Source organism: Humulus lupulus, chromosome 9 (assembly GCF_963169125.1).
Source record: "Humulus lupulus chromosome 9, drHumLupu1.1, whole genome shotgun sequence".
NCBI classification, from domain to species: domain Eukaryota; kingdom Viridiplantae; phylum Streptophyta; class Magnoliopsida; order Rosales; family Cannabaceae; genus Humulus; species Humulus lupulus.
The window spans coordinates 29,126,547-29,142,696 of record NC_084801.1 but is presented as its reverse complement, the minus strand read 5'-3'; the positions used below and the strand labels follow the sequence as shown (position 1 = coordinate 29,142,696).

The window sequence follows — 16,150 nt, the reverse complement described above, 5'->3', positions numbered from 1 at the left end:
TTATATTTGTACTAATTTCATAAAATATAACATTTAGCACATTTTCTAATGCTGTCAATGTTGCCTGCCTTAATATTTTTTTTTCTTTTTGCTTTTTGTAACTGCTATTAATTATATAATTATAATTAAACATATATTGTTGGAATCTTTTCTGCCTTGAGTTTCTTCAACTAAGGTAGATCTTCTTTGAGAATAATATTTATCTTTAAAATATGGCTTTATCTTACTTTAAGTTAATTATTGAGTGAATTAAGGCTAAATTACATAAAGTTTTGAAAATATTATACTTTTATACCTAATGTTTTTTAAATGGTAAATGTACCTAATGTTTCTAAAAGGTGATTTCCGTTAATACTCATACTAGGTAGGGTGCACACGGGACCCGCAAAACCCGAAAACCCGCCCGACCTGAACTCCGAAAATCCAATTTTTTGAAAAACCCGTCAATTTCAGGCTTAACCTGACGTGAACCCGAAACATATCGGGTCGGGTTCGGGTTTAAAAATTCGCCACCTTCGGGTTCGGGTGTAACCCGAAACCCGAACTAAATTTAAAAAAAAAAAAATCCACAAATCTGAATAAGTCTCTCTCTCATCTCAGATAACCCTACCCTAAAAACTAAAATTACTTTGGTTTGTCTTATTCTCTTTTAGGCTTTCAGTTTAGCGCCTTAGCCTTACTCACGCACGGCGCCGACCGGACCGACCGAGAGCCTCCCTCAGCAGAGCCAAGCCACCACCCACCTGCACGGCCAGCCACCATCAGATTGCCTCCCTCCCTCTCTCTCACTCACGCGACATGCCTCGTCATCACCTCCACCACAAATCACCTCCCTCCGCCTCCCTCCCTCCGCCTCCCTGTTCTTCTTTCTTCTTTCTGTTAAGTCAAGTTTAAGATTATATATATATATATACATTAATAGATATATTCACATCAGAACCTGAAACATTAATATATATATATGTTCAGACACATTATAATATATACATTCAGAAACATTAACCTTAATATAACCTTAATATATATATATAATAAATGTTCATAAAAACGTTTAAGAGGATTAAAATTCATGACAAACTTATTTATATATTGTGTATTGTGTTTGTTGCAGCCAACCCGAATAAAACCTGAATCCGAAAAAACTCGAAAATTTCGAATCGGTTTCGGTACTATTTTTTTTCAACCCGAAACCCGCAAAATCCGAACCCGATAAACCCGAAACTCAAAAATCTGACCCGTGGTAGGGGTCTGAGATGGAAAGTTTTTGATGACACGTGACTTCCATGTTGGAGTCATGTGTATTATATTTATTTTAATTAAAATCTTTTTTTGATAAGGAAAATAATTATTTCTTGAATTAATTAAAAAATGTAATAAAATGTTTGAAATCCCTACCATGGGAAAAAAAAAGTTGAAATACAGAGAAGAAAAAAAATCTCATTTCAGGAAAAAAAAAAACAAAGAGAAGAAAAAAAATCAAAGCTTCAATATTAGAGAAGGGAGTGAAAAATGATACAGGCGGCAAAGGAGCTCCTGTCAATGGGTTTCGAAATAGTATATATATGGTTTTTTTGGTTGTCGAGATTATAGGAAACTTTGTATTATGCATTTGGTATAATGGGTAGTAGTTACGAGTTGTTGCCATAATTAGAATTTGATTTCTAGGGGTGGGGTTTCAGATATCGAAATGAGTATATGAGTTAGGATGGTTATTTAATTGTATTAAAAAGTGCGTCTTTAAGTTTGAATATAATACATGTGAGATTCTTATGTCTATTTTAATATGCTTTGTTGTAAGTTTGTGGGGGGAGTCTGAATGAATTGGGCAGTGTGGTTTGTCTTTTTCCTTATCTCATTACTATTGACCTTATTTGTTTATTACTTTATGTAACAGATGTGCTACAAGACTTGACTCAACACAACTGCATCATTGAACTATATGTGGGTGATGGGTCCCATCTATTTGAAGATTTAGTCATTGATAAAGCCCCTGAGTTACCCCCAATATATAACAATGATGATCATGAGTTTCCTCCAATATATGACAATGAAAATTATCATGAAGCTGCAGAACCAGATGGTGAAGATGAACCAAATGTTGATGGCTTTGTTATAGAGGAAGAAGAGTACATAGAGGGCGTAGCTGATAGTCACTATTCCGAAGAAGTTCAAGAGAATAATACAAGCACATGGTGGTTGTCTATGCCTGACTTATGCAACCAAAAACATGACAATGAAGATGCAGCTGGATATGTTAGTGAGGATGACTTGTATAGTCTGCCAAGTTCAGAGGATGAGGTGGATCCAAAGATGAAAAGTAGGAATAACAAACAATATAACACTGAAGCTAGCATGGAAAGTTTCAAATTCACTTTGGGAATGGAGTTTGCAACTGTGAACCATTTTAGTACTTTGATAGAGTACTTCATTTCTATTAACAAAGAGTACAAGTCATTGTTTAATGACAAGAAGAGATGTAGGGAAAAATGCAAGCAAGATGGGTGTGGTTAGGTGATATATGCACGTGTTTAACTGAAGGAAAACACTAGCTTCAGAGTGAACACATTGACTGTGTACTGGTGTATAATAATATAGATGCAATTTCAGCTTGGCTTGCAAAACATTTTTTGGAGCACTTCAAAATCAATCCTAATTTAAAATATTCTTGTTTTATGGAGCTCACATCGAAGACTAAGTTCTCACAGACTACTTCTTTGGTATTCTACAGGGTGAAGAAGAAAGCTATGCAGATGCTCGAAGGGTCAGTAAATCTGCTTTTTAGCAGTAATGAATACTTTTCTTTCATATGCTTTGATATTAACACTTATGTAATGGCATAACATGTTTACCGAATAGTTACTAACTTGGCCTTTTTTATATGCTTTTTGAAATGTGTTACCTTTTTTATATGCTTTTGGGCAGTATTGATATGTTTTTTGAAATGTGCTAATTATAAACATGAATTGGCAACTATTTAAATGATGATTTCAATGTTACTATGCTATTTATTAAGTTGATGACAGCTATGATTAGTACCATCAAGTTGTTATTTTATTATTGCTATGATTAAACTCTATAAAATTATTAATTAGCAAGTTTATTCATTATCGAAACTGTAGCCAATATTGCTTATAGAATGGACTCATCTCTGCATTTTTTTTATTTGGTTCAATTTTGTTGAAATGTAAATGATACATGTGGCAACATTCAATAGTATAGCAATTATTTTACTTTCATAATAAACTCAATGATTCAATGATACAACTTGCTAATTTCAATTGAAATGAACACATCCAAAATCAGCTATAACACAAACACTATCATTGAAATACCATTCAAGTTACACAAGCGGCTATCAAAAATTCACTTTCTAAATGAAACATGCGGCAACACTTCAGCCAAAACAATCACCATCATTTTCTTTATCAACAAAAATCCACTATCTAAATGATACATGCCACAACACCTTAGCCAAAAAAATAACCACCATCATTTTCTTCATCAACAAAAATCCACTTTCTGCCTCCTGCCTTGCATTCAAATGAGCATAAATTTCAATTTTGTGTTCCACATAGTGCTGAAGATAAGATCATGCTAAGACATTGGAGGATAGAAACAAGGAAAGAAAAAAGCAAATCCATAATACAAACCCCTCTCTTTAACCAAAACAATGAAAAAAAAAACCAAACTCATAATACATTTTAGTCAAAAATGAGGATAACCATTTCGAAATCTGAAACCCCACCTTCAAAAATCAAATTTTAATCACAATAACATCACCTAACTACTACCCATTACACCAAACCCATAATACAAAGTTGCCCATAACATCAAACCACCAAGAAAACTATAAATACCAGAAGTCTAATAAAACTAACCATTGACAGGGGCTTCTTTCCCTGTATCATGGAGCCAAGATATTTTCACTCCCTTCTCTACGTAGTCCTCATCTTCCTACGCCAATAACAAAGCTTTGATATTTTTCTTCTCTTTGTTTTTTTTTTCTTTTTTGAAATGAGATTTTTTTCTTCTCTTTATTTCAACTTTTTCCCGATGGTAGGGATTTCAAACGTTTTATTAGCTTTTTTAATTAATTCAAGAAATAATTTTTTTCCTTCTCAAAAAAAGATTTTAATTAAAAGAATTATAATACACATGACTCAAACATGGAAGCCACATGTCATCAAAAAATTTCTATCTCAGGTCCTTTAGTATGAGTAGTAACGGAAATCACCTTTTAGAAACCTTAGGTATATTTACGGTGAAAAAAATAGGTATAAAAGTGTAATATATTCAAAATTTTGGATATTTTAGCAACCATTTACTATTAATTATATAATATATTTTTTATTTTTATATAATTTTGAAAATATGTCATATGTTTTAATTAAGTTTAGTATTACTTGATTTGTGTTAGTTTCTAGGTTTATTATACCATTTGGGGAGCTAATTGCTATTCAGCCCCTCAGAATATTCTAATTAAGACTGTGGGCCTATGCGTATTGCACGGGGCCCAATTCGTAGGTTGCAGCCCAACAACTGTATGGGAGACACATCTCTGACACTGTATAAATGCGGTTACACATTTTCCCGTATCAGGCAACATTGTGGAAAATACCAATTTTCGAGTGTACCAACTTGACGTCACTACTCGAGGCACCCAAAATGTTGTTAGTTGATCTTTCGATGGCCCCTGGCTACGGTGACTGACACTCGACGCTCTCTACAGGCTAGAGGACAAAACTCCTAGACCTGGAAGAGTATCAGGTAAAGAAGACGGGAGGACTGCTAGTGTGGTCCTCGGGACGTGGCCTCACTTGGAGTCATCCTCAACGACTATTCCCCAAGCCCCGACCACTGTCCTCCTATCCCCAGCAGCCCCTGCATCTCCTGCAGCCGCTCCACGGATCCTCTCCTTGGGACCAGTGGCGCCTGGAGAGATCGTTGACCTAGAGGGGTCCCTGTTACGCAATGAAAGGTCTTCTTGGAAAGGAAAATAGATCCCTTCCTCCGAGGTGCTGGCAGTCCTCCAGCCAGAAAACCTTGCCTCATCATTTTCCCTGAGCACTACGAAGGGAAAGAGTTGGAGAAGGATAAACGAGTGGTTGATTACTTTAATGCTCGCATTGACAAAGTAAATGAGGACTTCAAATCCCTTGTGGAGTTTTTGCGTGAAGATCGACTGCAAATCCTGATGTCGCGTCCTAGCCAAGAAGAGTTGGAGCCTCTCCTAGCGGGGGGAGTGGGCGACCAAATAGCACCGCTAGTGGCAGAGCCTTTCTAGGGACTAGCGGAGTCCCTCTGCAACATGCCACCTCGCAGCTATGCCCGCTACAGTAGTGATAATGAGATATCACTTCTCACCGTGTGCCGCTACACCATTTTGCGGGTAAGTACCACCTGAATCTCTCAAAGTTTCTTTTTTTTAGGCAAGTCCTTTCTTGGAGCTAACTATTTTTGTTGTGCAGACTGTGGTGTTTTGTCAGAGACACGGGGATGTCATCAAGATGAGATATTTCAAGCTTAAGGAGCTCAGAGAGACCTCAATTCCCCTATAGGAGCACTTGTGGCTCCTGAAAGCCATGGAGAAACTGTTGGCAAGATGTCGGAATAGCTTAAGGCTGCTCGGGCGGAGCTTCACCTCGCCGCGAGGAGTAGCTAAGCATTTTGTGGAGGCCACAAAGGCCCAAGAGGAAGTTGTGCAGGCAGTTTCATGAGTCGAGGCAGCTGCTAAGGCGATTGAAGACCTAAAGCTTCAAACTGAGAATTTGAAGCTTCAAAATGAGGAGCTAACGAAGGAACTCAACGTCATGGCCGAGGACACCATCTACGTTGTCTGGAAAAGCAACATGGAGATGGACCTGACTTTCATGGGGGAGCCCAACATGAGAATGTTGCTTGAGGATCGTCCTCAGGAAAACCAGGATAAGGCAACCAAGGCACAAGAGGCCACCCCAACAAGTCAGACTCCTAAGGTCGATCTTGTGATCAAGCTCGTGACAGAGGTTCCTCCGGGCAAGTAGGCCTTTGTAATTTTTATTTTTACTTTTTATAGGCCTGCATGCCATTCACTTTTGGGGTACAAACAAGTTTATCGCTCAAGCCCTCGTGAACATTTATAAATAGTTTGCCCTTATTTCCTTGTGAATGCTTTTGCTTGCACTATTCATTTGCCTTCATTGTTTTCTCACTCGACACATTTTTAGCATATAGTAATTGTGCAATTTGGTCTTACAAATGTGACAAGGTTTTAAAATCTAATTCAACGTAACTTAACGCCAAGAGAATTTTACACTTTAATTCGTCCACTACTCATGGGCCTTAGTCTTCGAGACTGAGGACTTTATTGCTCTAGTTGGTTCAAATAGGCATTTTTGCTCGATTTCTGGAAACTAGAGCTTCGTAGACTCACCCAGTATTGTGATGATTTTAAGCACTTAGTGTTGCTTCATAGGCTCGCGGTCCTCGTGAGTAACTTTGGCACACTATCAAGTGGGAGCACTCGACGTGTCCTTAATGTTATATTATTTTATAATATAATGTTTTAGATTAAATAAATGTGACAAAGTGTGTCACATATTGTAACACATAATAGAGAGTTACAATATTTGGATATATGAGATATATCCAAATAATGTAACATATTTGGTGTTACAAATTTGTAACCTCCAAATATTACCCTTTATTGTGTAAATTGTTGTTACACAATATTGAGATGAATTTCATAAAACCATATGTGATATGGCTGTTAGAGATATGATTTTAACCTCAATAATGTGTTTTGGGAGTTACAAAATCATTTGGGAGGGTTTGGAACCGTTTGGAAAAACAGCACATTTTTTGTGCTGTATTTGGTCAGTGGCCGCGGCCACCAACATTTAGTGGCCGCGGCCACAGGCCAAAACTGACCAAAATTTTCAGTTTTTTCAATCTTTGTTGAACGGCTGAAAAAACCAAAATAACTCCCAAATCTCATTTTTAATTCCATATTAATCCAATTAAACATTGGTAACAGCCATAGGAGTTGGTGGAATTTGAAATTCAAATGGTGTCTCTAAACTCTATAAATAGGAGCCTATAGCTCACTTGTAAGACACAACATTTCTATCCATTAGAGCACTTGGCTAGAAACACCTTGAGGCTTGATAATTCCAGAAAGCTTTTCCAATATCTGAGAGAGATCCCTTAGTGCTTGAGTTAGGGGGAAATAAGATTTTGGACAAAGGTTTTAAACCTTGTTCAAGTTGGTGATCCCCAACCCTCTTCACTTAGGTTGTGTAAGTGAGAGTTTACTTGTGTTTCTGTTCTTCTTCTTATTTTCTTGTTCTATTTACTTGTATATTTTGTTTAAGAGTTGTAATCTTTTCATTTGGTCCAAACACTTTATTTTATTTGTAACCTTTTGCTTAGAGTTGTATTTTACTATTCTCTTCTTCCTCATCATCTTCTTCATTTCCTTTGTTTTATTTGTATTTTCAGTTATAGAGTTGTAACATTTTATTTAATCAACCTTGTCTATTGTAATATTATAATCATTTCCATTGAGGCAAAACAATATTTTTCCTAACACTTACACCCGCGAGCTCCAACATCTCGTGTCTTAGGAGATCAATTTTACTTAGGGTTCAAAGACAGAGTGTTACTCCTTATAAGCATAGTCCTCGGGAGGGTACACTAGGTAATTTTTACGGCATCGCCCCGAGGACAGATTACTTGATTTTTGGCAATCGGAAACTCGTTGCCAGTCCTCCAGCTCATAGAGCCCAGGACATGGGTCGAGTTCTCTTCCCTTCTAGGCTAGGCCTTGTGATCAAGTTTTCGACGACTTGACGCTTGCGCTTGAATATGGGCGACTCGGGGCTTGAGAACTGGTTACTATTCCTCGAGCACTATTGCGAGATTTAAAGCTATGCAAGTGCACATTGTCGCAATTTGTAATAATTTCTTGGTAAGACCAAGTATCGTCCCACAAGGACTGAATTATCAATTACTAGATAATTCATTCTTAGTTTCTATTTGGTTAATGAAAATTGGTTTTGTATCTTGATAATTAAAAACAATAAAGCTACTAAAAATAATGCAAGATTTGTAAGAACATAAACAAGAATAAAATTCTAAGGATTTAAACAAGTTGTTAAGGTATTTTATAATCAGATTAGGAATTATAAAACTCAACATAATTGTGAACTTTCTCTATTTCTATGATAAATTCAACAATTAGGAGGCAATGAATTCACAACCTAGACGCTACACAAATAACCTAGATACTTTCGTTCTAGATTAAATCTATGTTGTTTCAATCAAAGGTTGTTTAAATTTAATTTCATGCATTAATATAGATTGAGACACGCTTAATAGACGAAGAAGAAAAATCCTAATATTGCATTAGATCATCAAAGGAGTTCAAGAGTCTCCATTGAAAACCCTAATAAAGATTTAGTTCAACATTGTCATTCTAAACATAAACAGCAATTGAAAATTACATAGAATTAAAAGGCAATAGAAAAAGAACTGTAGAGAGCGAATGGAGATGCTCCACGGTGTGTTCTTTGCTTCACAATTTGTCTTTCTCTCCAGTCTCTGATTACTCCATCTCGACATTAGGTTTAAAAACCTAATTTTTTTCTTTCTTTTGTAATGCGTGCCGCGCCCCACCTATTCCAGCGTCGCTGCCCTGTCTAAATTATAATTGGACTTCGATCAGGCGGGCCCCGGCCCAACCCCTTCAGTGTCGCGGCCCATGTAAATTTTGTGGGCAGACACACTCATCAGCTCTGCGGCCCCCTGTTCCTGCGCTGCGGCCCATGTTAAACCTCGAAAAATAGGCTTTCTGCCTTGGACCTAGCCGCGGCTCAGCATCGTTGTGCCACAACCCTTAACATCTTCTTCAATTTTTGTGCTTTTTGTCCCGAAAATTCACCGTCGCCATAAAATTGCTTGAGGATTCATCTCTTCACGGAATCAACACCAAAAAGCCAATTTTTCATAATTTTTTTGCCAATTTGCTCCAATTGTTCTTTTCCTTTATTTATAAGCTAAAACCTGTAAACAAACAAAAAACAAGCATAATACCGCACTAAACAAAAAAGAAACTTAATAAAAACTACCTAAAACACAACTTAAACACAACACAAATCTAGACTCAGAAAACTCCCCCAAACCTTTACTCGCCCTCGAGTAAAGAACTCTAAACACTCTATAAAAACACAAACGAACTCTAAAAATAATCAAATCAATAACAATAGATCTAGCCTAAAAAAATCATGAATACCATGCAATATAATCCTTAGAATATAGCCATCTTTTTACAATCCAGAATTTCAAGTCAAATATTTCTCAAATCACTTAGAAGCAATAATACATATGACAACCAAATCATGATTAATGAATAAACAAGTACTCAACTTAGTTTACACAAACTGAATACACACTAGCAGTCCATCGATTCCATAATCCCATAGGCTTGCGTACTTACTATTCTCCACTAATTTAGACTAAAACATGCTCAAGAATCACAAGGAATTTTCAAGGTTATTATGAACGACTTAAGTGAAGGTGGGTGAAAAATTCATTTAAGCTTAACCTACCACATGTATATAAACCAATCAAACCAATATACAGCTTTACAATCCACAATCAACCTTTCATTACGTCTTGTTCATTGCTCGAGAGAGATTCATCGTAACTCAACCAAATATATATTTATTTTTTTCCTTTCTTTCTTTTGTTTTTTTTCAGAAGATGTATATTTCCCCCAAACTTATTTCTTTATTACTCACGGGAAGTAACATTGAAATATACTATATATTTTATTTTCTTCTCTCTCTCTCTTACTTCCCCAATTACATATTTATACTCATGGTAGTCAACGGGAAAGGAATCTAACTGAGGTTGATGAAGCTCAAAACATGGTACAAACAATAAAAAAAAGTTAATTTAAAGCTTAAATAGGTAAACTATTGATATCAAATTGTAAATGTCAGCTCAAAAGGCTCAAACATTCCAAAAAAATGCCTTAATCATCTTCCTAAGCATGCAAAGTCTCAAAAATTTCGTCTCAAATAGTAAACAAGAAAGTTCTAGAAATTTTCCAACATCTTTCCTCAAACCAAAGATTCATCAATTCATAAACCACACCATTGAGTACAAGAAATTCAACAATCATGATCAAGTGTTCATCTTTATTAATAACCACAAGTAAACTCAAGAAATATCCAACTTAAGCACACGAATTTGTTTTTTCATAGCATAGCTTTCAATTCCATCAAATTATATCACACTATATTCATTCAATCTCACCGTCTATCATTATCAACTTGAATCAACAAGCACGACACTCTAAACATCCTAGACACAACAACACAGTAAATAAAAGAAAAAAATAATTAGAATCCTCCCCCAAACCTAATTGACACATTGTCCCCAATGTTCAAAATAGAAGCAAAGCGAAGAAGACTTACCGGGAAGCAAATGCACATCAAAAGGGTGGTGGCGGTGGAGGTGGAGGTGGCTAAGATTCTCTGACTTTGCCAGCGTAGGGGCGCTTAACACCTAGGAACTTTCCGCTGGAGCAACATTTTTCAATTTTTATTTATTTATTTTTTCATGTTTTTCACGGTTTTAAAAATAGAAGAAAAATTACAGAATAAAGATTGAACCTAAAAACTAAGCAAATAAAAACAACAAACAAACAGTTCCACAAAATTCAAATTGTTCAAAAATAAAAATAAAAACTAAAGCAAAATTTGAAGTAACCATTGGGATGCCTCCCGAATGCGCTGTACTTAACGTCATTTAGCCGAACGCTGACCTTCTAATTAAAATCAACTCGTATCCAAGACACCTCTCAAGTCCTTCAGAGTCATAGTGTCATATGAAGACGCTCGTTTCTTGATATTACAAAGTGGTGGGACTTTCCACCGCTCATATAACAGTTGGGCATTCCCTCTAACAGACCTTTTCAAACGATGACGCATTGTTCGACTGCCAACTTTGGGAATGACCTCTCTCTTGGTAACTTCCATCGTACTACCACCTCTTGTTATCACATCCACTCTACTACAAGTTGGAATTTCAGTTGCTGCAAAAACATTAAATGTTATCTCATCTTGTTGCACACGCAACTTAAACTCTCCTTTTTGTACATCAATTAGCACTCTTCCAGTAGCTAAAAATGGCCTCCTAAGAATAATTGGAATATTTTCATCTTCCTCCATACCAAGAATAATAAAATCTGTAGGAAAGATGAATTTGTCCAATTTCACCAATACATCCTCAATCACTTCCCGAGGATGTTTAAGTGAACGATCCACCATTTGTATAGACACGATGGTAGGGTGAGCTTCTCCCAATTTCAACTTGCAGAAGAAGGATAAAGGCAGTAGATTCACACTAGCCTCAAATCACATAAAGCCTTTGTCACCACTAAACCCCCTATAAAGCATGGAGCAGTGAAACTACCAGGAAATTTAAGCTTTGGAGGTAATTTCTTTGGAAATATTGCACTGCACTCATGAGTAAGCACAACTGTCTCATATTCCTCCAAGTTCCTTTTTTTTTTATTAAATTTCCATCAAGAATTTAAGGTAAGTAGGAATTTGCTCAAGCGCTTCTGCGAAGGGGATATTGATATGCAGTTTCTTAAATACCTCCAAAAACTTTGCAAACTTCTTCAGTTTTTGTGCTTTTGGTCCCGAAAATTCACCAAAGCCATAAAATTGCTTGATGATTCATCTTTTCATGGAATCAACACCAAAAAGCAAAATTTTCATCATTTTTTTGCCAATTTGCTCCAATTGTTCTTTTCCTTTATTTATAAGATAAAACCTGAAAGATAAACAAAAAAAAGCATAATACCACACTAAAGAAAAGAGAAACTTAATAAACACTACCTAAAATACAAGCTAAACACAACACAAAACTAGACTCAATAGGCACGCAATCCTTGGAAGGTAACTCAAGTTCACCCATTACGTGGGTTTTTTTAGGTTTTACCAGCGCTAGGTTTCACTAGTTTTCCTATGTCGTTCCTTTCTTGACACAAGGCTTAGTCCGCTCATGACAAACTTAGTTTCCTAGGTCCTTCCTCGAGAGTACGTGTGGTCAAGTTTTGGTAACATGAAAATTGCGCTCAAGCACTACTAACTCGAGCTTCTGTTCACTTTTTAAGATTTAGGAACTGGTTAGTGCTCCTCATGCGCATGGTCCTCAAGAGATAACCTTAAGTTCACTCTCGTGTTACTTGGATTTTTTCAATGCTAAGGTTTGTTCCCCATGTTTTTATGTTCGGGATCATGTGACACTTGGCCTACTCCACTCATAACAAGCTTAGTTTCCTAGGTCATGGATCTTCCAATACTAGGGTTAACTCCCTAGGTTGTGAATCTAGGCTCGCTCTGCTCATGACAAGCTTCTCTTCCTAGGCCACTTTCAATGTTACTCTTGGGGCACGTGATCCTTGAGAGGTTACACTGAATAGAGTTTCCCCCTAGGTATAAATGACTCGAGGGTTTGTTCACCTATTGGAAGTCGGGAATCTATAGTTGGTCCTCAGGACACAAATCAAATTCTCCACCTATAGATTACTTGGGTTTTTAGCTTGCCTAAGCCAACTTTGATACTAGGCTTACTCCGTTCATGATAAGCTTAGTGTAACGCCCTGAATAACCAAGACCATTGCACTATGTATATGAAATAGTGCAAGACTTGCTAATCAAGTGATTTGAATAAAAATGTGTTTCTAAGGTCAACCATCTGGTTAGGGTTAAAAGATTTTGAACATAAACAGTTAATTTTCATTAAAACAGACGTTTAATACACGGTATCCCAAAAAAACCAAGGTATATGTGATAATTTACCACTCTTAAAAGTTTTATACAACCCAAAAGCCACTCTAATGGAAAAATACAAATTTTAAGGCTCTGTCCCTGAACTTTCCCTCGATTGTGGCAGACGAGCAGCTGATAATGTACAACTCACCTCTAGAGCTCTCCAACTCATGGCTAGTCCAGCATCCCTTTACAATTACCTGCACCATGTAGCACCCGTGAGCCAAAGCTCAGCAAGAAAACCAAAGAAAACAACAGACACATGTAGTAATAATGGTATTCGATCAAGTTTAACTTAGTCAATTCAACCATAAAATAGAGTATAGATATTCAACTAATCAATGATAACACATAATTTCAAGTTCATAAATATTCAGGGTTGGCACACTTAGGCCAAGCCCCCTGTTGATCTCGCTGACCCCGGATCGCTTAGGCGGAGCTGCGTTCAGTACTCTTATCGCCAATCCCGGCTCTCTTAGGCCGTTTATTCTCATACATCACATCAATCTTACGAACACATAGTACAAGCATTCAATAATTGGGAATCTCAGTCCCATTCACAACCATATAGGGGTGCATTTTTCTTACATTGAAATCCCGAATGGAGAATTAAGAATGATCCCGAGCACGTTCCTCAGCCCTGAGCCTTAGCACTAAACCTAGACACAGTGTCAATAGGTGATCATCAATTTTTAATCCAAATAAATACTTAGAAAATAATAGCTAGCCTCCAGGACCTCGATTTCTACTAAACCGGGTAGTAGAAATCGTCCCGAGAACTTAAGTTCGAACCCCCGGGCCTTCCCAATCCTAAAAACCAACCTAGGCCAAAATTTCCTAGGTGCGTCGCGACTTTGCACTAAGGGTCGTGGCGCACCCTCAAGACAGAGACATAAAACCCACACATCTAGGGGAGGTGGGCCGCGACTTTCCCCCCTTAGGGTCACAACGTGCCCTCAAAATAGAGAGTCCTCCCAGGGCATTCTAAGCATGCGGGCAGCGACGCCCATGAGTTGGGTCGCAGCGCGCCCCACAAACCCAAAATTTTATGGGTTTTCTCCTCATCCTTCCCAGCAAAAAACCTCAAAAATTGAACCAAACCTACAACCCCAAAACTCAGAACCCAAACTGAGAATTCTTATCCCCAAAACCTAATCAACATATCTTATCTTATAAGAAATTCTTACTCTTCCTAACACCCAAAATCAATTATTAAATTCACACTCATGCAAGCTAAACCCCTTTAACATAAACTCAACAAAATTAGAGAATTTGACTTAAATTATTACCTCTAATTATAGCCTAATTTCCCCAGCAGTATCTTTGAATGAACACAACTTAATCCGTAGGTTCCCATAGTTGAATTCCCTAGTTCAAATCCTCAATTCACCAAGATTTCCTCAAGCCTAAGAGAGAGTGGGAGAGAGAACGTGTAGGAGGTGGGGGATAGATTTTCTGTGAGTTTCTAATTCCTTGCCTAAGTCTTTTGAGTATATCCTAACCCAACAAAAGACTATTTTTCCCTTTAAGCTTATTAATCCGCTAAGGTTCTAAAGGGTAAAACAACCATTTTCCCCCGGTTCCCGCTAATACCTCAAATGTTCCTACCATTAACCAATTAATCCCATCACATCTAATTAATTACCAAATATTTATTCATTACTCATCAAATCCCAAAATATTCTCTAAATTTCCAAAAAAATACCCCAAGCTCCCCCTAGCCGGGTATTTAAATCCCGCTGTGACTATTTCTCCTTTCCACTCACTAGGACTGTCTCGAGCCATATACTGCAAATATATCCACATAATAATGTCGTCTCAACCGTTTATCACATAAAATCACATTTATGCTCTTAACGGGCCAAAATTACAAATATGCCCTTATAATCTATAAAGGGCTTACATGCATATCTAATAATCGTAAACATGCATATAATATATTCATATAATCATATTAATCATGCATGCCACATAGTCACACATTTAACAAATTAAACACACTTATAAACCAACTATGCCCTCTCGACACGCTAATCAAAGCACTAAGCCCTATTAGCAATTTTGAGTCGTTACACTTCACATCCTAGGTCACGCTCCGAATGACTATCCTACGAGGAGACCTAGCCATGCCCCCCAAGTGATTGGAGACTTGTCTGCGTTCACTTGTCTAGGCTAGCGAGCGGGTACACCTAGGGAAGTGAAATTACTAAACCAAAATTTAAAATACAAGTAGTTTCTCTGAATTTCATCTATCATGTTTTGCACACATGATTTCTATTAATTGTGTCTAGAGGCTTCAAAATGACTACAAAACTTAGAAAATACTTTGCTTATATTTCTGGTAATACCGATGAAGGTGCTCGGCATTTTAGGCATTGGACACTAACTCTCCACCTAGTTGGGCCATTTTTTATGTCCTTGGACACACGATGCTCTCGACTTGATACGGGCCTTCCTAGTTAGGGCCCAATATTCCAACACCAAGATCTCAGGTGGCTAAGAAAACTCTTCGCAACACCAAATCTCCGACCCCAAATTTCCTATCCTTCACTTTAGAGTTGAAATGTCTAGCCACCGTTTACAGGTAGGACGTTACTCAAAGCTGTGAAGCTTCACAGTGCTCCACCACAAGGTCAACAGACCCTTGCAGTAAAGCGTGGTTTGTGGTCAGATCATACGTTTCTCTTCGGTGCATGGAGATTACCATCTCGACAAGAAGCATGGCTTCATATCCGTAGGCCATTGAGAATGGCAAGTGGCCTGTAGAGGTGCTAGTAGTGGTGTAATAACTCCACAATGCCTTAGTCGTCTCCTTGGGATAGGTGCTTCTCGCCTGTTCCAGGCTCTTCTTTAGGGTGGCTTTAAGCATCTTGTTGATGAATTCTACTTGTTTGTTTGCTTGCTGGTGGGCTATGGAGAAAAAATCTCTTCATAACTCCATGCCTTTAATAGAAGTCTATGAATAGCTTACTGTCGAATTGTAGGACCTTATCAAAGACTATCTTTCTCGGGAGTCCGTAGCGGCAAACAATGTTCTTAATGAAGAAGTCTTGTGCCTTATTGGAAGTGATTGTAGCGAGAGGCTTGACTTCATCCTACTTCGTGAAGTAGTCTACTGCCACAATAACGTAATTTACTCCCCCTTTCTAGTGGACAAGGACCCGATAAGGTCAATCCCCAAGACTACGAAGGGCCAAGGACTTGTCATCTAGGTGAGCTCATTTGGAGGAGCTCGACATATGTTGGTGAAGCATTGGCAGTTGTCGCAGTTCTTGATGTAGTCTATCGCAACAGTATTCATAGTGGGCCATAAATACCCTTGT

The 16,150-nt window shown here is 37.6% G+C and overlaps 1 long non-coding RNA gene across 1 annotated transcript; it reads right to left on the bottom strand.

The window, feature by feature from the left end:
* Positions 1 to 3,299: 3,299 nt before the first annotated feature.
* Positions 3,300 to 4,062, bottom strand: LOC133801517 (uncharacterized). Its single transcript, XR_009876886.1, has 2 exons — positions 3,879 to 4,062; positions 3,300 to 3,530 (listed from the first exon to the last, which is right to left on the bottom strand). It is a non-coding gene; the product is annotated as an uncharacterized LOC133801517 (long non-coding RNA).
* Between the last annotated feature and the right edge of the window lie 12,088 nt (positions 4,063 to 16,150).